Raw genomic sequence first — 27,443 nt, 5'->3', positions numbered from 1 at the left:
ATCACATCAATGTGACATCACCGAAGACATGTTGGCGAGAAAGTTTCCTATAACTGAGGTCTTTTATTCCTTTTACAGTAAAACAAGCAGAAAAAAGGCCGTCTGAAACTCAGACAAGGTCACTTTACAAGTTTTTTGGAGTCCAATTCTTCTGTCTGTTTGCCTCTCTCTTTTCATTTATCAAAGATAACAAACAGAGAAAAGAGGAAATATTTGTTTCGGGAGAAGTGAGGTCATTCAACAAAGTGTCAGTCTCATCTCTCCCCTGCTTTCATCTCCCCTCCTCTCCACTTCCTTCCTCCTCTCCAGCTTTTTCGTCCACATCTCCTCTCCTCTCCTCTCCTCTCACGTACCAGCTTCAAACAAACAGTTGTTGCAACAGTCGTCCCATTTTTGTCCCGCGGATGAACAAAGTGGTCAATTGAGCAGTATTTACAGGTGGGGGGTACGGCTACTGGAGCATGATGGAGAAATCGTCTGAGGCTGAGAAAATTGAGCCAAAAGTTAATCTTCCTCTGAATAGCTCCTTTCTCCCTCTGAAGATGTGCTCTCTAACAGCTTTCTACTGAATTTCTCTTCTGGAAGGAGCGGCGCAAAATCACACATGTGGTAAAGTGCAAATTCCTAAACCAACCATCCAAGTAAGCAAGTAATTTACTGAACAGCAAGCAAGGCATGAAAATACAATCTACTCTGAGAAACAGCAAAGTGTGGAGGGGATTGTTGTTTTAAATGAGCAGCGGCCACTGACAGAGAACAGACCGGTGTCGTATATATAACGATATTACAGTAAACTCCATTGAAAATGTGCCAACTTTAAACTATTTCAACTATAAACAAGAGAAACAGTTTGAATAAGTTACTAAGATTTACCTATTAGTGAGAAGAAAACCTTAATTTTGGATGAATCCTATCAAACTGTTCACCACCTTCTCTCCTCTCAACATTCTCCTCTTGTGGACCATTAACCCCTGTTAGGTCTGTTCTTCTGTTTGGTGACTGGACTCTGATGAGCCAAGAGACTTGAGGTATGTCCCTACTTGATGGCATTGAGAGTACTGGTTTATCCATCATCTGTATTATGGAGTCCCATATTTAGTGGGAGAAAGTGTTTATTTTGACAAGAATTTTAAATCTAAGGCCCAATCCCAATTCCTATTTTAACCCTCAATCTTAACTTTCAAGATCAACCCTCAATCTCACTAGCCCTTAAAAATCAAGTGGCTATATTGAGACTTAGAAATGGGACACAACTTAAAGGCAGATACGTCTTCAGACTGTGGGGGGGGGCAGCAATACGCCGAAGCTCCGTCCAGTCTGTCAATTCAAAAGAAGAAGTAGAAGAAGAAGGTACGTTACGTCATCAGTAGTCGTAGAAGAAGGTTACAGATGAACGATAGGAATCATGCCATCTGCAGCTGCGGCTACAGTAGATGACACCGTCTGGTCATCTTACAAAAATATTGGTGCAAACATTTCACGTATATTGATAAAACTTGACAACATTACCACTGAGAAAAATGATATTTTGTAACGTTAACTGAACGGCAGCTAACGTTATGGCTTGTGTGCACCGTGACGGCTAACGTTAACATTACTGACTATCGATTGTTAGCGAAAAAATGTGTTCGTGTTTACGCAACAAAGAGGTCTACAATCCATAAAATGACATTTAACTAAGATATTACAATGCTTATCATAATTTTTTAAACTCATATTTGCAAGGAAAATACTGTTGTACTGTAATATAGTTATAACTCTTCTTTTTACCGCTTTCCACCGCCACCTTGCTTTGAATAAATCGTACGGACTCGGCTGATTTCGGTTGGGCTCGGCCGATGATGCGCAAAGGATTCTGGGATAGCACTCACCGCCAAGTGTGGTGCTGGAAAATCTCAAAAGTAAGGGACATACAGCCCTTAATCTTCACCCTTAACTCAACACAACACAGCACTTCGCGGGAGCGCGGATTTTTGAGGGTTAAGATTGAGGGTTAAGATAGGAATTGGGATTGGGCCTTAGTCTCAGTCACTAGTAGTTGGTTTTAAGTTACATTTAAGTCTTAGAGTGTAGTCAGTGGAATTCAGTTTTAATTTTAGTCTGATTTTAGTCAATGTTTTCATCCCGTTCTCATTTCAAAGTCGTAAAAAGCTGTTCTTTAGCCCTTTAGCTGTTGGCCATCATCTCAGCCACATACATGTTGAGGGTCGTGTGCAGACATGCACTCAGAATTTTCACACTGAGCCACTTTAAAGGTCCAGTGTGAAGGATTCAGGGGGATATATTGGCAGAAATGAAAAATAATAATAATCATTGCATTTTAGTTACCTTTCAGTGAGTTGTTTATCTACATAGGGAGCGGGTCCTCATCAAGATTGCCAGGTTCCACCGCCATGTTTCGAAAGTAGGCCAGAACGAACAAACCTAACACTGGCTCTAGAAAGGGACATGCGTTTTCGCATTTTTGCATCACAAACTATAGTTAGAAGACCCTCTGCAGCTAGTAGCAACGGAAAAACAATGATTTTTTTTTTTTTTTTAATGTAACCCTGCTTTATTCAGTGTTTTTATTGATTTAAACAACCTTTATCATTCCAAAGTCATCAAATACCGCAGCTTGTTATCCATGTAAGACACCAGCAAGAAAAGCCATGCATCCAAAGCACAACACTGCAAATTGACATCTTTTTTCCTTGAAGAACTAACACTTGTAGTTAGGTTTAGGAAAAAAAGAACAGGGTTTGGCTCGATAATCTTATGGGACGCAAACACCGCTCTCCAGTGTGACTCTCCAGTCAGTGTTTGTTGGACCCATCCACCACCCCTCCTGCCTGCCCCACACGGACTATCTCCGCCTTAACTTTTGTTCTTGTCCCGCTGCATTTCCCCCTGATGCTGCTGGAGAACCGGCTGCGTATCATGCCAACGTTAAAGGAAGACTTTTTTCGTCGTTGTCTGATGCAGCAAGTCACTGCCCAAGGGCCGGATTTCGACAACTTTGGAGTAAGTGAGACCAGGTTGATCTAAATTAGGTTGTCCACCTGCACAGTGCTACTTAATCTCATCTTCACTTGTCCGGGCATAAGGAACACAGACTGTGCCATAAATTTAGTCGTCAATATTTATATTTTTCATTTACATTGTTACAACTCAGTCATGAAATACAAGGACGTCAATGGATACTCGAAATTTTCATCAACAAAATTAGCAGCGGTGGAACGTGACTCAACTACTCTTTCATCACGGTGAAAACTCCATAATAACTATAGCTAATGCTAAAGCTAGCATGATGGTGACGTTGGCTTAATGCCTCCAACCAGAGGAAAAAAAAGATAGACAGGATGGTCTCTGAGCAGCAGAATGAACTTATAGATTTTTTTCTTGTTCTTATTTGGTGGATTTTCGTTATTATTTGTTTTGGGTTTTTTTTTAAGGGTGATGCTCTGTATTTCCTATAAAATATATTAGAATCACAAACTGGGTAAAAAAACTTTTTGAGAACAGCAAAGTCGGAGCAGCAGCCTGGACACAAGACACGGGGAAAGCGATAAAAACAAGGAAATTAAGAGTAGGAATATGCAATAATGGAACAGGTGTGGGGTTCTGCAGAGATCTGACAGGACTCCAGTTGGTCTCGACAGTTCATTTAGATCTCCGCCTTGGATAAAAACATGTATCAATGGTCCGACAGGTAATAAAACCGACTGGTGGGCCTCACAGTCTCCAGTGAGAGGTGAAACACCGAAACAGATACCTAGCTTAGAGGGAAACAAAATGTGTTTCCCTGTAAATTAAAAGCCTTTTAACAGGAGCGGCAAGACAAATGTTTAGATTTGGCTCCTGCAATCTCATCTGTTCTAATAAATCTAGGTCAATATTTAATATCCATGAGGATGATGTGTTTGTCAGAGTTAGAAATGTGTCAGTTAGATCAAGATATCTTAAAAATTGTGATTGTCTGAGGGTTTTCATAGTCTGAAAAGTTCTCAGTAAAGCCAGAAATATAACTGTAACTGGAACATGACTCAGCCGAATCATTTAGTCAAACAGTACTGAAAACAAAAGGTTTCCTCGGGTTGTTTTATTGCTGAACTGGCCTGAAAGCTGTAGCTGAGACTCAGAGCACCACGCATCATACAGGATCATTTAAAACGCGACTGAAAGTCAGAGGATAAATACAGACAGAAATATGCACAATGACGGTGTGATGGAATCACATCCATCCTGAATCTCGTCTCCTCTCCTCCTCAGTTCCACTCAGCTCCCATTGTCCCTTACAATCTTCACTGTCAGGCCTCTCCGTCTTGCCCATTACTTCCATCACTCTCACTCTCTATCTCTTCCTGCTAATGGCCTTCTCTCTCTGTCGCTCCATCTATCTGTCTCTCCATTTCTGTCCGTCTCATTTTCTCCACCTCTTTTTGTGTGTCGTGAACACTCATTCTCTCCAACTGACATTATCAACACATGGATGGACAAGCACTGGATGAGTTCAACTTGTTTTAACTGAATTTCAGTGACTGTGTTTCAGTGTGAGGCAGGTCTGAAATACCAACATATTCCTGCTCTTAGCTTGTCACATATCACTGCATGGTCAGTGGACTTTTAACGTCTACATATGACACGCTAGGTACTGTGGGTGTGTATGTTGTTGTCAATTTACACCTGTTTCTTGCATTGTGTCTGTGAAATGTACAGATTCTAGTCGTTAGATGCAAAGTCTTTTTCAAAATGAATTTAAAATGTTAAAACACCTCGTATTTACGTTTATTTCCTGTGCAACAAATGCTTGTAGTTAGGTTTAAAAGAAAACATCACGGTTTGGCTCTACGTCCCAACCTGTCACATATTGCCTCTTCGTCCGTGGCCTCGCAGGTCCACATGATACACACTAGGTATCCTCCTGTGTCTGCTGTTGATGTTCCAGGATGCCACTACCAACACCGGGACATTAACAACAGCTTGTGGTTAGGTTTAGAATAAAACTTTATGATTTGGCTCTATAGTCATACAGGAAGAGAGTGGTGGAAGTCCATTCATCGATTGAGCAATTTCACACGCATATGAAATGAGTCAACACAAAATATTCTCGCATTCGACCGCATGTGAGTGTTTGCAGTGTCACACTAAACGTGAAAATTTTCATCGTCTTTTGGCATCAGGTGTCTGACGTTGAAATCACTGACAAAGCAGCGACTTTGAAGTAAGAACGGGCTGAACATTCATACAGGAAGTAAACACCAGACTCCTGGGTGAAAGTCCTGTGTTTGTGACCCATTGACCACCTCTCTCGCCAGCCCTACAAGGACTTTCCAGCTCCTTATATTACATAATTATGGCAACGTTTCAACCTGATGCTGTCCAGATACGTATTATAATGCCAAGACAGGCGCTGTCCAGCTGACGGGCGGCATTACATAATGTTATGTTACATGAAATACGCAATTTCAGTGGCGCAAGTGAAGCTGGTAGAGCAATTTCGCGCCATGTGTGTATTTGCAAGAGTTGAAAAATCTGAGCTTAAGTGATCAATCAACTTTGAGATCCTCCAGGGAAGTATGATGCAGAGGATGCACCAACGAAAGTCAGCGATTTCACGTGTGTATGAAGCGAGTCAACACAAAATATCCTAGGGTTCAAATAAGTAATGTGACAAAAAACTTGCATGGCATTTGATGTGAACACAACATAACACTACAAAAGATGTCTTTTGGCGTCAGATGTCTGACACTGAAAACACTGACAATCACTGAGTGTGTTTACATGGACAGTTTAATTCCCTTTTCATTCGGAATAAAAGTTCATTCCTAGTAAAAGTGATCTTGTAAACACCTAATTCAGAATGAAAATGACCAATACGATTGAAAATTAATTCCAATGTAAGGGGTTGGAATATTCCGTTTCTACATCCAAATGAAAGAATTTCTCGTACTTGTATACACTCATTCCTCTTTAAGTTCATTCCGCTCTTTCTGCGCATGCTCGTTTCCTTGCCCTTCTGGCGCGATGACGTATATTGCATGCATGCAACTGGTATGTGGCAACGGGCTGAGATAGAGCAGCCGGACTCGTTGCACTCACCGGTTCCATTCGCCACAGCACGGTCTTCTGCCTCCCTTCTCCTCCTCAACAGATGAAGCATTAGCAGAACAAGGTTGTTGTCGTACTGCATCTTGTTATCCGGAGCGAGGACTACAGTGTTTTCTTCCGGTAAACGTAAACACGTAACATCTGCCCCGCCCCCTAACCAATCAGAAACCTTCCCTGCCCCAAACCTTGCGCAGACCCGAATAAAGGCAGTTAAACTGATCTCCTGTGTAAACCCTCATTCGGAATGAATATTTCCCATGTAAACTACCTGGAAACACTTTAATTCAGAATAATTTCATTCAGATTTATTTCATTCCGAACGAGAAGCCATCATGTAACCGCACCCACTGTGGCAATATTCAACGACTTCTAAATGAGAATGGACTGAACATTCATACAGGAAGTGAACATCAGGCTCCGTGTGAACACTCCATATTTGTTGGACCCATCCACTTTCCCTCCCGCCTGCCCTCTAGGAACTTTCGGGCTCCTTATATTCCTTGTTTTCCTGAGACATTATAAACTGACGGCACCCGGCAGTGTACAGTACTGCCGTGAAAGGATGGCTTTTCTTGACTGTGTCTATATTCATGGATTCAAACTTTTAACTGAGATGTCCGAACTTCCTTTGAGTGGCAAATTATTAAATCACTGCTTACTGGGATGGAACACAACTCATACACACACACACACACACACACACACACACACACAGACTGTTGGATTCAGTTACATGGAGGTTTTTAACAACCAGAAAAAATAAAGGCACTAGAACTTGGATTATCAGGTGCATCTCTTGAACAGACGCTTGTCCTATCTTTGTTCATATCAATAAAAGCCTCGGGCAGAATCTCGGTACGCAGCAGCATCTTTGTTACGCTGATTATCTGGATGTCACACTTTAATACTTCTCTGTTCACAGCAAAGAAACTGTGTGTAAAGAGTCGCTGATACGGGTTTGATTGATTCTATCGAATCATAAACACTGAATAAAAAAATCCTTTACCCTGATTCCTGAGTAATAAAAGCACCTAAAAACTAAAGATTAAATTGAGATATAAGCACGTCTTGTTTGCTGAGAAGGCAGAAACATAAAAGTTTTGAGGGGATATAGCAGAATGTTTTATGAAGTTTTTATCACTCTCTCACCAACAAAATCTTAAATTTTGTGGCTAAACTGTTTCCTCAAAAAAGATTTACTCAGTGCCACATTATTTAAAGGCTTTGTTCTACAATTGAGTAAAAAAAAGCAAAGTTAAGGACAATATAAATTAATTTCTGAACATCTGAAGGTTATTTAAAACAGTGAATGATCACTCTCTGTCTCATCCTCCGTGGTGGCATCTGATGCGGCTTTAAACCGACTCACAGGGCTCTATACTGGATTGAGGGGCTTTGAATGCGCTGTAACCTCGACTGGCCTCCCTGTCAAACACATCTCGGACCGGCACACATGTGGGAGCGCACACATACACAAATGCCGTGTGGCTCTCTGACCCCTGAGGTGTGGAGAGTGCCCCCCTGTCGTGCCCTCCTTAGTGGATTAGACCGGCCATGCATGTCCACCCCCGCGGGGCGGAAAATTGTCGCGTCCAATCCTCTCTGCATCCAAAACCCCTTTTTCCATTTGCTCCTCTCTGTCTGTCTGTATCTGTCGCTGTCCTCCCCGGGGAGTCTGCTGGATTGAAAGGAAATGCTGCTGATCAGGGAGCGAGACAGACAGCGTGTGTGTGCGCAAGAGAAAAGTGCATTTGATGTGCTTATCCATCTGATATTCCACTTTGTCTGAGTACATGTTTTAGCAGCCCTGTTTCTGAAGTTAAGGATTTGCTGCTGGTGTCTTTCTGATGTAAAGACGCGATTATACATAAATCCGTAACAGAATTTAGGGTCTGTTTGCAGCGGTTCTTCGCTGGTTGATGCCTCTACAATCCTTCTATTCAGAGGTCATCAGTCCACATTATTCATAGTAACTGAGACACAATCCAGTAAGGCCCGCTCCAAATACACTCACTGGCCACTTTATTTGGTACATTTGTTCAACTGCCCCTTAACTTAAATTGCTAATCAGCCAATCACATGGCAGCAACTCAGTGCATTTAGGCATGTAGACATGGTGCAGACGAGCTGCTGAAGTTCAAACTGAGTGTCAGAATGATGAAGAAAGGTGATTTAAGTGACTGCGAACGTGGCATGGTTGTTGGCGCCAGAAACTGCTGACCTACTGGGATTTTCACCACAACTTTGTCTATTTATGTACAGCACTTTGTTTCAGCCGTGGCTGTTTTAAAGGGCTATATAAATAAAGTTGAGTTGAACCATCTCTAGGGTTTACAGAGGATGGTCCCAAAAAGAGCAAATATCCAGTGAGCCAAAATGCCTTGTTGATGCCAGAGGTCAGAGGAGAATGGCCAGACTGGTTCAAGATGATAGAAAGGCAACAGGAAGTCAAATAAGCACTGGTTCCAACCAAGGTGTGCAGAAGAGCATCTCTGAAGCAACAACACCTTGTCCAACCTTGAAGCAGATGGGCTACAGCAGCAGAAGACCACACCAGGTGCCACTCCTGTCAGCTAACAACAGGAAACTGAGGCTACAATTCACACGGGTTTTCTCACCAAAACTGGACAATAGAAGATTGGAAAAACCACATTCAGATGGAAGCATGGATCCATCCTGCCTTGTATCAACACTTCAGGCTGCTACTGCTGGTGGTGTAATGGTGTGGGGGAGATTTTCTTAGTACCAACTGAGCATGGTTTAAACACCACAGCCTACCTGAGTATTGTTGCTGAGCGTGTCCATCCCTTTATGACCACAGTGTACCCATCTTCTGATGGCTACTTCCAGCAGGATAACGCACCATGTCACAAAGCTCACATCATCTCAAACATGACAATGAGTTCACTGTACTCCAATGGCCTCCACAGTCACCAGATCTCAGTCCAATAGAGCACCTTTGGGATGTGCTGGAACGGGAGATTCTCATCATGGATGTGCAACTGACAAATCTGCAGCAACTGTGTGATGTCATCATGTCAATATGGACCAAAATCTCTGAGGAGTGTTTCCAGCACCTTGTTAGATCTATGACACCAAGAATTAAAAAGGGGGTCCAACCTGGTTCTAACAAAGTGTACCTAATAAAGTGGTAGGCGAGTGTATATTCTGTCCATCAAAGTCGGCACTCTCTGTTTGAGGAGACCACATTTTGGATATGATCTAATTTGGATGACTTCTGAGTGTCCTTTTTTTCTTTTTATGCTTTTTTCCCTTCTTGAAATAAACAGGAACAAATTGTTTCAGATCCAACACACTGGACCGATGACAACCTCTGCGTGGAGGCAGAAAGGTGGATTCATGTTGTTAAAAAGCACTTTAAAAGAGGCAATTAGGCTGCGTATGCACGACAAGCAGTCACAGCTTACAACCCATATATCAGAGACATAATTTATCCGTTGTGCTTAAGCGCAGGGAAAATGATACACATTTAAGAAATGGAGATGTCTTATGTAAAATTATGGTGTGAACGTTTACACTGAATGCCTTCAAAGTGCAGCAAAAGCACATCACAGTTAGTTTGCATCGCCTTTAAAAGCAGGATACAAATCTAAATCTGGGAGCTCTAATTGATGACATAAACTTAGGAGAAATCAGAGATGCTTAAGTTGTCAGTCAGCTGATCTCACTTTCACAGATCAGGGGTTAAAAGGGTAGGTTTGGTTTTTGTGTCTAAATGACTAATAGGAACAACATTTTTTGAAATTGGTCCAGTCAGTGAGGTCGTGGAAACCAGCAGTGGCAGAACAGGATGTAATCACTATGGGCATGTACGTAACATCAATATGCATCCACTAAAAGTGCTTGTTTTTGCCACTAATTGTTATAACAGTATCTGACAACTCATGGAAACGATCCCTACTGAGATAGACCCTTCTGTTTAAGAGTAAGATCATTTTACTTTAACCTGAAACAACCCCAAAAACCGGCAAATCCACCAGACTCGCTGATTGTTTAAACAGTGGAGAGATAAACCAAGATAGTTTTTTGAGTTTTATTTGTTTCTCTCAACTTTGAATCTTGTGTTTTCCATGATAATGAAATTAATGTTTCTGTAAGTGGAGTCTGGTGGGTTTAGCAATGTTAGGGCTGTTTCTGGTTGAACAAACACATTCTCACTCCGACCTCGTCACATATCGACCTTTGGTCATGGACTTTCCATGTCCACATACGACATCCAAGGTACCCTGGGTGTGTTAGTTGTTGACGTTCTGGGACGTCGTATCAACTTCAGCCTGTTACATGCATTGTCTGTTTTCAAAATACACTTCTGTTTTCACAGAAAATGTACAGTTTGCATACAGTTTCTTTCAAAATAAATGCGCTACAACGGTAAAAAAACAAAAAAACAAAAAAAAAAACCAATTTTTTCCACAACAACAAACAACAAAAGCACATGGTTGGTTTAGGGAAAACTAAACACTGGCCTCCTGGGTGAAAGTCGGTGGTTGCTGGACCCATCCACCACTCCTCACATCAGCCCTACTCAGACATTCGCAGCCTTAACTTTTGTTGTTGTCCCGTCGCGTTTCCTCCTGACACCACCGAACACTGTTAAACAATGACAGTGACTGGTGGTGTGTCACGCTGACGTGAGAGGACGGCTTTTTTGTTGATGTCTAAGGCGGGAAGTCACTGACCAAGCGTCGACTTTGTAGTGATACCGGGTTAAAAAAGGTCTACCTCTGTTGGGATACTTTCCATAATGTTGTCAGAAACTCAAAATAACAATATGAGCCAATCACTTGGCACAGCACTCTCTCTCAATACAGGACCAGCTTCAAAAATCGTTTAGTCACTTTGTAGACACAAAAACATGGGAAAATAGATGTTTGATAGGTTTCCCTTTTTCATCATCTCAGAACACAATTGTACAACATGTTCTCATCCCAACTTGTGATATATCGCCACCTGATCAGTGGACTTTCATGTCTAGTTATGACACGCTATGTAACCTCCTGCATCTGCCACGGTAATATATGCTTGTAACATGTTGTTTCCTTTTAAAATACACTTCCCTTTTTAGAGGAAATGTACAGTTTTTGCTGTGTAGTTGCACAGTCTTTTCAAAATAAATTTAAAAACACCTCTTATGTACGTTTATTTCTTTGTCAACAAAAGTATTCACACTGCAAGTGACTAGCTGCCTCCCAGGTGAAAGTCTGGGGTTTGTTTGACCAATCCACCTCCTCTCCTGCCCACCTGCTAGGGACTTTCCAGCCCCTTATGTTATGCTGTTACTGGAGGGGTTTCGAACTGATGTCATCCTACGGCATCATAAACTGACACACCTGAGATGCCTTTTTGCATCAGTGTCTGAGGCTGAAATCACTGACAAAGCGGTGGTATTTGACGACTTAGGAATGAGAACAGGCTGAACTCTCACATCTACCAGTGTCATTTGTGATATGATCATTATGTTAGATCAACCAGTACTCCCAGTCAAAGTTGCAAATTGAGAAACGCTGCTCTCCTCTCCCAACCTCTGACCTTTCCAGCCACAGAGTGAGCACACGTAGCCGCTCCGCTCCTTCCTTGTGGCATTTTCAGAGGAAGCTGTTTCCTTTCAATGAATAAAACAAGTGAAAAAGTGCAGTTTGCCATTTATATCTGGATTCGGCTCATAGCCCGAGGAGAGGGAGATGGCGGGAGCAGGCGGACATGTTTGAGGTATTTCTAAGAAAAAAGAAAATCCCTTCCAGCTTTGAGAGTGAGAGGAGATTTTCCGGCACAAAGTGGTATCTTTATCCCTATAATCAGAGAGATTCAGCGGGAGATATGCTGCGCCTCGTCCCTTCTCTCCCCCTCCTCCTTTTTCTTCTCTGCTCCCCATAAAAGCCATGCTTCATGTCTCATAAACAGTTCGTTGTCACCTACGACTGGTAAACAAGTAAACAAAAAGGCAGCGCACAGCGGACATTCTGTTGTCTCTGTGACAACCTCCTGCAGGCTGTCCTCCAGCATCATCCAGATTACTCTACACCTACGATGTACGAACACGATGACACAGAGGAGAGGAGAGGAGAGAGGGGGAGATGAATGGATGAAAGGAAAAGAGAGCAGAGGAGAAAAGAGGAAAGTATTAAAGAAGAGGAGATAAAACAAAGTGAGAGGAAAAAAGATGGGAGGAAACAAGGAGAGGAAAGGAGAGAGAAGGTAACGGATGTGAGTACACAAAGAAATGATGGAACAAGAGGAGAGGAGAGGAGAGAGAAGAGTGAAAAGTAGGGGAGATGAGAGGAGGAAAGAGGGGGTGAGGACAGAGAACAGAAGGAGAGGAGGGGAGATGAGGGGAGAGGAGGGAAGGGGAGGAAAGATGAGGAGAGGAGGTGAGGGGAGAGAGGAAAAGACAAGGAGAGCAAAAAAAGAGGATTGAGTAGAGGAGAAAAGGGGACATGAACAATAAAAGAAAAAAGAGCAGAGGAGAAGAGAGGAAAGTGTGAAAGAAGAGGAGAGGAAACAAGGAGATAAAACAAAGTGAGCAAGAAAAAAGGATGGAAGGAAAGGAAAGGGAACAGCCAAGGATATGAGAAGTAAACGAGCAGGTGTGAGTGCACTAGAAGAGAAAACCAGCAGAGGAGAGGAGTGGTAAGATACTGAGAGGAGAGGAGGAGAGGAGGCGAAACAGAAGGACACATGACAAGAGGAGAGTTAACAAGGGCTTCCCCCGCACCTTCGTCCCTCCCATCAGGGACGCACAGACGCACGGAACAATAACTGCAACCAGCCGTGTATCATGCCGATGTGAAAGGACAGCTTTTTTCGTCTGTGTCTGACGCTGGAAGTCACTGCCCAAGTGCCTGTTTTCAATGACTTTGGACTGAGACTGGGTTGACACTATCAAGGAAACAGTATGGCACCGACTTCCTGTTCACAAACTCTCACTATGACAGCTAAACACGACACTAGAGTAATGTTTCCAAAAATATTTTAGGCAAGAAATAGGCAGTGCAGTAACATCATCATGATTTATAGCCGATCAGCATTGTGTAGTTTTAACGTTTGATTAGACTTCAGTCCAAGTTTGAGGGAGAGTAGGAGAGGCAGGTCTGTCTCTTGATCTGCATCTAAACTCTTTGTGTTTCTGTGGTGGTGGACAATACGAAAATGCAAAAGTGCAGTCTGTAGTTTGAGCAACAGCCGGGGAAGAACTGAAGAGAGAAGAGGCCACAAGAAAAGAAAGTAGAGGGAGAAAAGGGAGAGAAGAAAGACGAAGAGCAGGAGAAAAGTCAAAGGGATGAAAAGATGAAAAATGTGTAGCTGCAGAGATGAGATGAGATGAGAGGAGGAGGAGGAAGAGGAGGACTGGGGGAGACAAAACAAGAGTGTGGTGGAGGGGATGGAGGGCAGGAGAAGGAGAGATGGCGAGACACAGACGAGGCAGAGAGAAGATGACGGGGCTGAAATCAGGGGAAGAAATGAGGAATGATATTCTTAACCACCCACCCACACACACACACACACACACACACACACACGCTCTGACTTTAAGCTGCTCCGCTGGGAGTCGGTGGCTCTGCCTTGCACTCCGTGTTGGTGGGAACGGAGTCGGCTGCTTGTCAAGAGAATCGCTTGGCGGCGTTTGAAGACTCCCAGAGTGGGACTGAGATCGAGTGTCATGTTGAATCAGCCTTTTGCTCCCCGAGCCTGGATGCACCATTACAGCAAATTATTTACAATTTTCATCTATTAGAGTGTTAATCTGTCTATGGATTCTGCTGCCTCACACACACACACACACACACACACACACACACGGTCTGCCTTTCTGCCATCCTAACTGCTGCTCTTCATCTCTCTTTACACCGCTCTTCCTCTCGTTCTGTCTGCATGTTGTTGTTTTTTTCCCCACTGTCTGTCTGTATATTTCGTTACTGCGTCTCTCCTCCTGTCACACGCTACCTGTAAAACAAACTTCCCCAGCATTGGGCCATATCAGCTGTGTGTTATTAATGTTAATACTCTGAGTAATGGAACAGTTTGGAGCCAGGACCTGCAGCATGCGGATCAAGACGCTGGTGAAAAATGAAGTCTGTCAGATGAAGACTACAGCTGATATTTCTCTGATACATATTTAATCAACATTTAGATTTATATAAGTATCAGATCCAACTCATTAGCGTATACTGTCTATATTTTTTCATGCTTTTTCTTTTCTATATTATGTTTCTTTGCAGTATTTGCTCTTTATTTTTAGGTTAGTTGCTTGTATGTGAAAGCGTACTGGGCAGTGATTCGAATTTTGGGTTAAAGAACTTGGATTGCGGCTTTTCCTACTCCTAAGTTAATAAGACGGGAGGTGTAGGGATAAAAAAGTGAGCTGATACTTTGGTACCAAGTTGATGCCAAACTTCTGAAAACCTGACAGCACCCATTTATCTCCAGAACTGTATAGAGAGCTGAAAGCCACGCTACCTCAGTGTCCTTACCTTGCTCGTCTTGGAAAAAACATGATGTGGAGATTCTTTTTTTAAGAAGATGAGCATTTGGGCATGCTCAGTCGTCAGCATGCTCCTGCTACCGGCACACGTTGTTGTCTCTACATGCTGGTAGACTGATACAAGTGCTAGAGCAGAACGTTGGAATGGACTGCTTGAATCGTGGAGCGCTGGGCACAATTATAACACAAGTTGCATTCATACTGTCAATGCTTTAGCTTAACATACATAAATACAGTTAACTATTACTCTAAAAAATACATTTGGAGGGTTTGACAAAGTGTCTGCTGCACACATAGGCATACCGAGTGTCAGGATGCCACAGTTTCTTCCCTGTTGAAGCCTCATGTTTTATTGCCTGTATCCACTTTTGTCTCCTAAAAGGTTCCATTTTTCTGCTTGGCAGCTGATAAAAGCGAAACTCTGGGTTTTTATTAGCTGTGCAGTCCACCACACAGCAACTTTTCGGCATTTGGACTTAGGGAAAACTCAACAGGCTGGAAACGGAGGGGGAAAGTGTGAGGGGAAAGCGGGCCTTGTTTCCCCTTTGGGGGCGTGGTTTTCAGATTATGACGTGTTGCGCTCTGTCGCTATAGGTGTCGTAGGGACTGGGGATACGGTATTTCCAGACCTGACAGGGCAGCATGTGCACCTACAAGTGTTGTAGTCTATTGTTAAATGATAAAAGAAGAAGGAAAACTACAACATGTGGAAGATGGCAACAAAAACTGTCCCAGAATGACTTAAGAAGGAGGGCAGGGTGGAAGTTTCATGGGCAAATACCCAATTTAGTAAAACCGACAGCCGTTTGTTTACATGCCTCGGCCCTTTGCATTGCCAAGAGGATTAAAAAGTACGTCCACGTTGGGGCAGATGAGGTCAAATCCTGCTCCTACACTGGAATATGCTCCTTAGAACATTTTTATTTTTCACAATGTAAACTTGGCTCGACATGCTGACACTCACTGCATTGATTTGACGGCAGTGTAAATTGGTTTCTCCTAAAACTTTTTGCCTCTGTCATTATTGTTTGCTCAAGTTTGCTGATGACTATAATATACTGCATCCACTGCTCATGCACTCAGCAGTGTTTCACAGAGGTGTTGTGGTATTTCCTCAAAATGTACACATCTATGTACACAGTATGAGAGGTATGGCTCAAGCACACACCAGCACGCTGCTAAAAGAAAGCACTGAATGGGACGCCTCCTCTCACGTCGCTCCTCATTTCCACCAGATTCTCTTCATCGTCCTGTTTTCACCCTCTGTTTCTCCCTCTATTCATCTTTTATGTCCCTCTCTCCTCTCTCCTTCATCGTGTCCCTCCACTTGTTTACTTCTTGTCTCTGTCATTCCCTCTCCCAGTCCTCAGTGTGGGCCACTGGGTCACATCCTCGTCTCCACACACCTGCATATTAAGCACATTGTGTGGTGTTTGTGTGTGAGTGAAAGAAGGGGAGATGAGAGAGAGATGTGTGTGTTTGTGAGTCGGCAGTTGCGTTGAATTTCCATTTTAATCAGCGAGTCGGTGAGCGAACAATCCTATTACCGCAAGGGAGGACAGAAGGGCCACTTCACAACCTCTCCCTCTCTGCTCCCCCGTTCTCCCTCCATCCCCCTCTGTCTGAGACGACAAATTAATCATCTCTCTAATGCCTCATGAAAGCCAGACTTTTTTTTTTTTAACTCTTCTTAATTTGGGAGGTGGAGTATATCTTTCATTCACCCCTCCTCCTCCTCCTCCTCCTCCTCTGGACGCACACACCCACAAAAGACACACACTTTCTCCATCCCCTCCACTTCTCCTCTCACTATTAGTGTTGGAAAGATTAATGTGTTTTCCGGATGCCAAGGATGTGTAGTTGCATCCACAGGGGAGCATACACACACAAATATATACCTGGTCACACACATACATGCACGCTCTTGTACTGTGTAGAATAAACACACACTCATGCCTACACACGCGTGCACATGAAGTCGTATAGCAATACTCCAAGCCCATCATCGTTCCTGAAAATGTTTTTTTTTTCCCTCTGAATTCAGTATTGACGGATTGCAGAGGAGGAGGAGCGCAGATATCGATCAAGGACAAAAGAGGAGAACAGAGAAACACACTCATCATTAAGAGGGCAGAGAAGAAAGGGCTGTATACCCAAGAAATGGCCTAATGAGAAAGAATATGGTTGCCAGGTATCACACTATAGCAGCGTGGTTACACACACGCTTGTCAGATCGTCTAATAGCGTCTCAAAGCCTCCTTTCTAAAAGTGGAATCACGGGGCATCCGATTGTTTGTGTGACTCTCCGAAACATTTGACAATCACGCCTGCTTTGAGCAGCAATTGGCCAGGTGTTCGGAGGGGTGAAAGGTTCTCTTTCAAGCGCTCTTTTTTCCGCCACTGTCACTTTCTGTGTGTGCAACTGGGCTCAACACGGTCACACGGTCATCCCCATTTTCACATTCATCATGTTGAGACTACAAAGACACGGAAAAAGACACAGAGTTCTCGGAGAGAGAAAAGGGAGACAGTGAGATGAAGACAGGAGGCTTGTCTCTCTTTCCTCCCAACGTGTTCTCATCCCAAGTCATCACATAACGCCACTTTGTGGTCTCTCTGGTCTACATATTAGGCACTAGGTATCCTCCTGAGTCTACTGTTGGGTGAAAGGTGGGTGCTGGTTTCTTTTATCTTTGCTGTTTCCTGTGTTTCTTTTCTCTTCTTTTCTTCCTATTAAGGACGTGGTGGTGAAACTCCCGAAGAAGCGAATGGTCAGGGCCAGTGGATCAGCGTGGCAGCGTGGGTGCTGTGTGTTGGACTGCAGACTGAAGAAAGTTGAGTTTTAGTGAGCCGGAGTCAGCAATCTCTACTCCCATCTGGAGGGAAGGTGGTGAGCTTTTTGTTTAGTTGTTAATTTAAGTTGATATTGGGTTGCTACTAGTTTATTTTTTTATTGCTTTCTTGACTTCTAAAGAAAGTAGTTTTTGTTAACATTTTAAAGACTTGATATACACTGTTATTTCCTTGATTTTCTTGTAAAATGAATCCAAAACATTTGTTTATACATTGATCTCTGCTTGCCTTTCTCCTTTTTACCCAGTTTCATTTTCACTTACTTCCCTCATCCCCTGAGCCTGATCGAGGAACGAAACAGCTACCAATTCTGGGACATCAGCAAAAGCACAAGGTTAGGTTTAGGAAACAAAAGCAGGTGGTTAGGTATCGAAAAAAAACCCATCATGGTTTACATTTACTTGGGTAGCAAACACCAGGCTCCAGGGTGAAAGTCCAGGGTCTGTTGGATCCATCCACCACCGCTCCTTCCTGCCCTACAGGGACTTTCCAGCTCCATCTATTACAACGTTGATGACAGCATTCCAAGCTGATGCCATCTTGTTGCGTATCATACCACCTCAACAAGGGCCATCTGGCCACATTATGAGCAGATGCTGCCCCGCGGCATATCATAGCACCACATAAGGTTGCTTTTGGTGTCAGTGGGTGCGGTTCCATGATGGCTTCTCATTCAGAATGAAATAAATCTGAATGAAATCATTCGGAATTAAAGTCTTTCCAGGTAGTTTACATGACCCTGTAAACCCTCATTCATTCTGAATGAGGGTTTACACAGGAGATCATTTTAATCGCTTTTATTCGGGTCCGCTTAAGGTTTGGGGCAGGGAAGGTTTCTGATTGGATAGGGGGCGGGGCAGATGTTACGTGTTACGTTTACCGGAAGAAAACACTGTAGTCCTCGCTCCGGATAACAAGATGCTTGACGACGCCATTCTTAGTGCCTTTTTCGGGCTTGTTTTGCTGATATTCTTGAAGCAGCAGTACGACAACAACCTTGTTCTGCTAATGCTTCGTCTGTTGAGGAGGAGAAGAGAGGTAGAAGCTCGAAGAAGGGAGGTAGAAGACCGTGCTGTGGCGAATGGAGACCAGTGAGTGCAACGAGTCCGACTGCTCTATCTCAGCCCGTTGCTATGTGCGCTATATACGTCATCATGCCAGAAGGGCAAGGAAACGAGCATGCGCAGAAAGAATGGAATGAACTTAAAGAGGAATGAGTGTATACAAGTACGAGAAATTATTTCATTCGGAATTAGAAAAGGAATATTCCAGCCCCTTACATCAGATTGAATTTTCAATCGCATTGGCCATTTTCATTCTGAATTAGGTGTTTACAAGATCACTTTTACTAGGAATGAACTTTCATTCCGAATGAAAAGGGAATTAAACTGTACATGTAAAGGTACTCACTGACAAAGTGGCGGTATTTCTGGCCTTCCAGAGCGGCCATTTAGAACAGGAATACACACTTTGGGGCTGCTGTAGGTAAGACGCCTGCCTAGCTGCAGACCACTGTTTGTGACCAACAAACAACAAAACTGGTTGTTTTATAGCCAGTCATGTCCATGTTTCAGGCGGGGATGGCGCCAAAAAAAAGTGGTACTTTTTCACCAAAACATCATGTCGTTTGCAGCCAAGACTTTGCCACTGAAACTGTACATTTTAATCCAAAACATGATCTTTTCTCAACCATAACTGAGTGGTTATTTTTGCCTACACTTGACCACACCTTAATCACAGCGTTGTTGAAACATAAAATTTCAACAATCAGCTATATTATAATATACAATGTAACCAATCAGTGGTTCGCAGAAACTTACAGTGCCAACAGTTTTGCTTGGGATCGGGTTTTTGGACAACCATGGATTAAAGATTGGCAGCTTACAAAGTAATATCAGTGTTAAAACTCAGGCTTTGGTAGCCCCAGTACAAATTTTCTTGGTATCGACTTACGTGTTGACCCCTCTGTGAATCCATCATTGCAAATAACATGGTTAAGATTTGCTAAAACCCACAAAGAACTTTGGTAAAAATTCAAAGGTTTAAGAATACACCTAAAATGTAGTGCTAAATGTATACAGCATGATGAATGTCTTATCTTTGTACATTTCCCACGATACAAGCCTTATACAGTTCTTTGAGAGGGGTAGTTTGGGTTCGGGAGGCTAAATGTTACAGTACAAACTTGGTAATTTTCATGGCTCTGGTTTTAAATCAAAACCCCAAAGTTTGTGGTTTTCTTTAAAGAGGAAATAAACTGTCTTTCAGTGCTTGTTTCTAAAAAGACATTAATTAGACACCAGAATTTTTCTGCAAGCCAGTGAATCTGAAGACAAGTAAAAATGAGGCCAGTCCGACTAAGTCAGAGTGAAATGTTCCTCTGTGCACTGATGACTTGGTTCTGTGAGGTGTTTTAAGGAAACCTGACCTAAAGACAGTCCCAGTTTTTATTCTGCTCAGAGCAAAACACTGCTGAACAAAAAACTCGCTACCACACCCAGAAGGAATTATTGGAGTGTCTCGTGGGTGATTCCCAGTGAACTGCAATTCAGCATAAAGGCCAAAACCTGTGTGATACAAGCTCTGTATAAATATAGACCGTTGTACGTATTACTGCCTTTCTGAGCTGAGTCAACCCTCGCTGTGTTTCTCTGAAATTCTTACCACCCCCACGGAAACATAACATTTTATATGCAAGCTTATCATGAGTCATATTAATTGCTTTTCAAATCAGTCTCCAACACTCACAACTTTCTTTTTTTCTTTTTTTCTTTCTTTCTTTCTTTCTTTCTTTCCTCCCTGTGTCTCTTTATCTGCTGACCTTTTGGTTGTTGGATTCAGTACAATTGTATTCCGGCCAAATAACTTTTGCACAAAGTGTCAGAAACCATCTCAGTGGCGGGTTTTAAACAATCTTAGAGGTGAAGAAAAGAGATGATGGACGCCAGATGTGGGTGGTTGTGGCTCTTGAGGTAGAGCAGGTCATCCACGAATCGGAAGATTGGCAGTTTGAGCATTTTGAAGTACCCTTGGGCAAGATACTGAACCCCAAATTGCTTCTGATGGCTGTTCCATTGGTGTATGAGTGTGTTTGAGCTGAGTAGCAGATGGCACCTTGAATGGTAGCCTCCGCACTAATATGGTGGTTACCACTGATATCACGATGGCGTCGTTGTGGAAGCGTAATTCCCACCCTCTGGTTTCCCCCCAGGTGACAACAGGTGTTTCTGAATCAGAAGAACTTTTTCACAGTTTTTAGAGCCACCGTTTTTGCTGTGTCCACATCGCAAAACTAGGAATAATCATTGGTCGTTAGTAGGGCATTTCTGGCTCAGAGGTTGTCCACTAATCAGAAGATCAGCGGTTTGATCCCCAGCCCCTCAAGTGCGTCTGATAAGGCATCTTTGGGCAAGATGTTGCTGCCAATGGCTGTTCCATCGGTGTGTGAGAGTGTAGTAATCATTAATGAGTAGCAGGTGGCACTGTGTATGGTAGCCTCGGCCACAAGCGTGTTAATGTGCATGTGAATAGTTGAATGTGGCATAATGTAAAAGCCCTTTGAGCAGTCAGAAGAGTAGAACTGCACTATACATGCAGGCCCATTTACTGTCTACCATGTCAAGGTCCTGGGCTGGCTCACTAGACGGGTTGGACATCCTGCAAGATTCAATTGAACAACATTGGAGAGGCTTATTGTGGTGAAATGAACATTCAATTCACAGTCAACAGCTCTGGTGGACATTCCTGCAATCAGCATTCCAGTGGCACGCTCCCCCCAAAATTTGTGACATCTGTGGCTTTGTGTTGTGTGATAAAACCGCACATTTTGGAGTGGCCTTTCATTGTGACCATCCCAAGGCGCACCTGTGCAATTATCATGCTGTTTAATCAGCATCTTGATATGCCACACCTGTCAGGCGGATGGATTATGGATTATGTTGGCTCTCTAAAATGGGTTTTGACAATCGTGTGAACAAAGAGAGAAATAAGTTGTTTGTGTGCACAGAAAAGGGGTAGCCTATTAGCTCTTTCATTTCAGCTCATGAGAAGCGGGAGCAAAAACAGAAGTGTTGTGTTCATATTTTTAAGGTTCACACAACACACCTTCACCTCTAACCTGCTGAACCTCTTACTGGCTGCGATGCCCTCATCTACGCCTCCTACAGAGACGACAGCATTCATCTGAAGCAAGAACCAACGCTGGCAGGGACACACACAAACACACACACATACACAGTATATTGACTGGCTGAGTGTTCAGGACATAATGGGCACACCTGCTTGGTCAGCTGAACCTGAAACTGGCACTAAACTACATGTTGGACAGAATCAGAGGGAGGGAGGAGGAGGAAGGAGGGAGGGCGGAGAGATGGACGGAACAGCAAGGGAGAGGAAAGAAGGGAGACAAGGGAACTGAGAGAAATGTGTGAAAGCTGCAGTGAGGGAGGAAAAAGAGATATGTACAAAGCTGGATGGACCAAATGAAAGGATGTTCCAGATAAAGCTGAAACAAGAGAAGAGAACAGGGAAAGGAAGAAAGCAGAGAGCCTGGAGTTATGGGGTGTGCTAAAAAAAATAACTAGTTTATACAAAGGAAGAGGCGGTTACTCCTATGAAATGAGTATCCAGTACGGATAATGTAATTTAAACAAGCATGAGCAACACATTCTCACTCAGACGTTGTCACATATTGACATTTTCATCATGGACTTTCCACGTCCACAAGATACACTTCCATTCACACTGGAAATTTAATACAGTCTCTTTCAAAATAAAATGCTAGATGTCGGTACAACAATACGAATTGATGATTTTTTTTCCTTCAACAACACATGGTTGGGTTTAGGCAAGAAAGCATGCGGTTAGGTTTAGGAAAAAACAACAGGGCTTTAGAACACTACTCTCTTGGGTGAAGGACGGTGTTTGTTGGACCCATCAACATCTCCTCCTTAACCTTTGTCCTTGTCCCACCGTGTTTCCCCCTGATGCTGCCAGGCACCGTTACACTACAACAGCAACTGGATGCGTATCATGCCCGACATTAAAGGACGCTTTTTCATTGGTTTCTGACCTTGCAAGTCACTGCCAAAGCGCCAGATTTAGCCGACTTCAGAGTGAGACCATGCGTGCACGAGTATCACCCAAAACGTGTCAATATCCGTGGTCCTGATGAACCAAAAGAAAACATCAAAATGCATATTTGGTAACCACTGTGTCACCAAGTTAATGTTATGTATTTTAAATAGTTATCTTACTCAAGAGCTTTATCTGAAGCCATTAAACGACGGTAACTTTAAGAAAAAGTTGTTAGAAAATAATTACATTACTCCTGTGATTAAAAATGAGACTGTTCTGTAGATAGCTTTTAAACTGATAATAAATAAAACAACTTCTGCCCATATCAATATCAGGCTTCAGGTTTAAACCACACCTACATCCAGATCAACCCCCGCCTCCTTCGGGTAAGGATATGGATACAGATAATTAAGATGGTTGAAAAGAGAAGGTACAGATAATGGTGTACTTGCTCATGTCTAGTTTATACCACATGTTGGCCGTTTAAGTCAGAAGGCAAAAAGTGTTTGGATTTACATTATATTTTTATTTATTGATTCTTTATATTATATGTGTGCGTCGGTGTATTTTTGTTTTATAGAACAGCCACACTCCAAGGTGAAAATATTGATCTAAATATGGGGAAAGTTTTGCACATTTTCAGATGGTCTCTGCAGGGTGTGAATGTCAGATTGTCAGTTTCAGAGAGTTACAAAAGTTGTTGGGCAAAATATCTGAGACCCACAGCTATTTATTATTTTCCCCTTGAAGAAGTGGAAGGAAAGGTGGGACATTGATTTTGGACTGAAAGCAATATAATAGGGAAAAAAAAACTGTAAAGGGGCCATAAATAATCCAGAACATCTGAAACATTGTGATAGCAACACTTCTCTGGACAGTGTCGGCTCAAGACTTACAATAAAAGATGGTTTTATGAAGTGTGGCCAAAGATCAAATGGAACATCTGCTTGCTTTACAAATATGTAACAGGTACGTATGGTGCAACCTGACAAAAAAGTGCAAGATGCTCAGTAACACTTTCTATGAGGACCACATATATAATGCATCATGAGGGCATTCATGGTGAATTATAATGCATTTATAATGCTCTATGACTAAGCTCATAAACACACATAATGCTTACTGATGCACTGTATCAACAGTCATAAAACATTGTAGATGTGACTCATAATGAATTATGAATACCTAAACTCACCTACACACGTAAACAATCAAATGTAGTACGGACTCATAGTCAGTGCAGTGTCATTTGTTATCATTGTATGTGTTAAGTAAAGTGTAGTACATTGATGCATCTATAACAATGCATCCTTCGTCATAAGGTTTCAATGTTGGTGTTTAGTAAAGTGTGATGCATTTCATGTATTTAAAAGAATCTATGCTGCCTTATAAGTGATTAATATCTACCATAGCTACACTAGAATACTTTGAAAAAGACTAAAAAGACTCAAATCTAAAACCCTCTCATATCTAAAGACAATGTGTCATGAGTCAGAGTTTTTAGTCACAGAATAAGATTTTGCAAAGACTGGGGATCTTGCAGAGTCACTATTTGCAAAACTGTTAGCTTCAAAAAGGAAAAAAATTGTTGCAAGACTCAAAATCCTCAGTGAGTATGCTATATGATATAGCTAGCTAGCTAGCTAGCTAATCGTTTTCCCCATTTCAAACAATGCTTTTAAGCTAGCACTAGCTACTGGAATGTTTGCTTTAGCCTACTAGCTAATAAGGTTTATAGCTTCAGTCATATGAGTGGTTACAAGATGTGACTTTTGAAGCTAGCAGGCTTCAGTGAAAATGTACAGTTAGCCTGTAGGCTTCTAGAAAGCATTGCAGTGCAAAACTTAAATTACAAGCCAAAATTTACAGGTCACAGTGTACGCTTGTGAACCGCACCTTGTTGCTGTTTTGGCTCAGAATATGAGAAAAGGATAACGGCCTTTTTACCAAGAGTGTCTCTCCGTTAGTTTGGTGCAATCATTCAGCATAACGTTTGCCAACCTTTGTTATCTCTGCCATTACAGATAAGTTAATGAAGCTAAACTCCAGAAGTTAACGTTAGCTTAACTAGAGCCCTTTGGACAACAGCTAACAATGATGTACCATCACCAAAGTACAAAACTAGAACAAAATAGGCTAATGAACTCCCAGCAAACAAGGTGACATGATGAACAACGCAGCTAGGAGCTAATGTTAGGCTAACTTTAGCTAACGTTAGCTAGAGATGTTAAAGATAACTTTATATTTCTTTCCAGCAAAGTGACAATATGTTGCCTCAAACACAATGTTGACTTACCTTAGAACAGATGTAGACATCATTGTTAATCTTATTCACGTTGAGTTGATGTTGTGTTCTAACGTTACCACACAACTTTATCCAAAGGAGACACTTTTCTCGGTTGAGATGTGGTTTAAAGTGTAAAAAATACACCTAGTCGCCCCGCCTCTCAGGATACCTTGTGTCAGAGTTGCATGTACCCCATGCACACCGTCTGACCATTTTTAAACTTCAAATCTCAGAAAAAGCTCATAAAACCGAACAAAACTGACTTTCTGTAATGTATTTCAATGGACGTCCAGGCAGAGAATGTCCCAGTGTATGGGAATGGCTATACGCACTGTGATTGGCTCATCACGTTTGAGGGTGGGACTTAGCCACAGGTCAATTGTTGCCAGGGAGTATGCTATATGCTATAACTAGCTAGCTAACATTTACCCTATTATAAACATGGCTACTTGTAAGCTAATTTTAGCAACTGGAATGACTGCAATACTCCACAAGCTAACTGAACATTTCATCTGACGATTTTTAGCTTGATTCATAAAAGTGGTTACATGATGTGACTTTTGAAGCTAGCAGGCTGCAGCTGAAATGTACAGTGAGCTGCAGACAATTCTGTCAAGGTAGCTAGCTGGTTACGATGCTTCATCATCATGTCATCACGTGTCTAAATAATTAGTGGTGTTAAATTTGTTATTAGGCTACTGTGTTATATTTGGCAGCCCTGTTTTAAACACTTCAAGATTCACTGAAAGTTTATGTCAGAGACAATAAAAACTGATGGAATGGTCAAAGTTGTCACAGTGAAATTTAAGGTGTGCTGATGGATTCACGTCATCAGCTCATACACTGTGTAACATTACAAGTGAATGTTCCACCTTAGTAGTTGCCCGCATGGTGAATTAGGTTGTTTTGTTCCCTTCATTTTACAGTTATAGAGGGGGGACCAAACATGGGGATAGTGCATTGGTACCCTCCACAATTTTTTCACAGAGGAAACAGAAAAAAAGCTAACTGAACTGAACTGGACTGCTTGGTGTATGCAGGATTAACTGTTCTGCGTCGAATCGACACCGTACCCATGGCGTCGGCTCTGCGTCGAAGTAGACGTACCCTACGCTGTAGCCTGACATGCACCTCCCCCAGAAATGTGATTACATGTCCCACTAGCTATGTTTCCATCCAAAAGTGATTCGAATCATTGGGAAATGCGCATTAAAAGAAATCAAAGCCTGTGTGTTTCCATTAAATGGACGGACTTTGGTGAAAACTACAAACAAGTCTTGCATTCTTCTTCTTCTACGTTTTCTGGCGGTTGGCAACCAGCTTGTAAATGCATTACCGCCTTCCCAACCCGGAGTGTGGATATCACCATGGAGAGAGGTGCACTACGTCAGACTTAATTCAAACATAACTGTTTCCATTCCCCGTTTTGCGAATCAACATTTTTTTGAATCAACTAAAACCCGGCTAAAGCGAGTGCATTTTAGTTTGTGCGAATCAGGGGATTTTAATTCGAATTTTGGCGTTTCCATCATAATTTTCTGATGCAATACTACATGCGCATATAAACAGGCTGATGGAAACATGGCTAGTGACGCAGACTTCCTGTCTGTTTTTGCAAGCTGAAACCATTTCCCTCAGTGGAAACAAAGCTATTATTTACTTTAATTTCACAGATAAGAAACAATAAATTGTGAAGACAGTGAAGTCTCCACAAAAATAACATTCTAAGTCTTGTGTGTGATTTATCCTGGCTTCATATGAGTAGAGGAAATCTGTGCTTGTCGCTAGGCTAATTTAAACAATGTAAAAAGCCATAGGCTTGTGCTAATGTTAGCATGTTGTATTTGTTTGGAAAATGTGTTTAGTATAAGACAGTTGTTTTGTCAGTGAACCTTGAGACAAATCTTGTAACTTTACCTTTGTTAAATGTTGCTGACACTCAAAAAGAGGGGAGCAGAACAATGCGAACAATTCCTTCAAAGGTAAAGTTTTTCTTTCTGTTTTCAAGTTGCCCCGCGAGCAACAACAATTTCAGTGTCTGAATCAGGAGAGCAAGTCTCTCAGCAGGAGCTGGTTATTGTGGTATTTTATCTGAGCTGGGTCACAAGTTCAACCATCATTTTCTACGGCATCATTCTCCAAATGTTGTCCTTCTCCTTGACTGAGCACTTTCCATCTTTGTCCTCACCTGCAATTATATTATTGATTACCGCAAAATGATGAAATTGCTGGTTGGAGAAATAAAAGAGAAGAAAGGAAAACCGACAGCTTTGTTTTTTTTTTTTTTTTTGTACTGTAAGTCAAGAGTTCGATTTTCTGTGTGTGCACTCCCATTTTTCTGAGACAGAGAGGTAGCAGAGACAGAGAAAGAAAAAGATCAACAGAAAGGGACAAACAAGGCACAGAGAAAGAGAGATGGCTAAAGAGCGTCGGTACATTTGCTCAGCTGAGGCTGCTGCAGGTGTTTCCCCACCGGCCACTGAAACAATGTGCGGCCCGGACTCTTTTTAATCTGCCCGACGATGAAAAGAAAGGAGGAAAAAAAATCCTTTTTGTTAAAGTGCAAACAGAACACGAGGAGGAATGGGTTTGTTTTAGCCTCGTTAGCATTGACAGGGGTGTGAGTTATTGAGTTAA

General features: G+C 42.3%; 1 protein-coding gene across 2 annotated transcripts in view; it reads right to left on the bottom strand.

The window, feature by feature from the left end:
• The window catches only part of atrnl1a (attractin-like 1a), a 439,798-nt gene that overhangs the window by 36,438 nt on the left and 375,917 nt on the right, over positions 1 to 27,443 (bottom strand). The gene's annotated exons all lie outside the window — the stretch shown is intronic.

The sequence above is a fragment of the Epinephelus fuscoguttatus genome, linkage group LG16, assembly GCF_011397635.1.
Source record: "Epinephelus fuscoguttatus linkage group LG16, E.fuscoguttatus.final_Chr_v1".
Taxonomy (NCBI): Eukaryota; Metazoa; Chordata; class Actinopteri; order Perciformes; family Serranidae; genus Epinephelus; species Epinephelus fuscoguttatus.
Note: the sequence above shows the minus strand (reverse complement) of the source record. Positions and strands in the feature narration are given on the sequence as shown.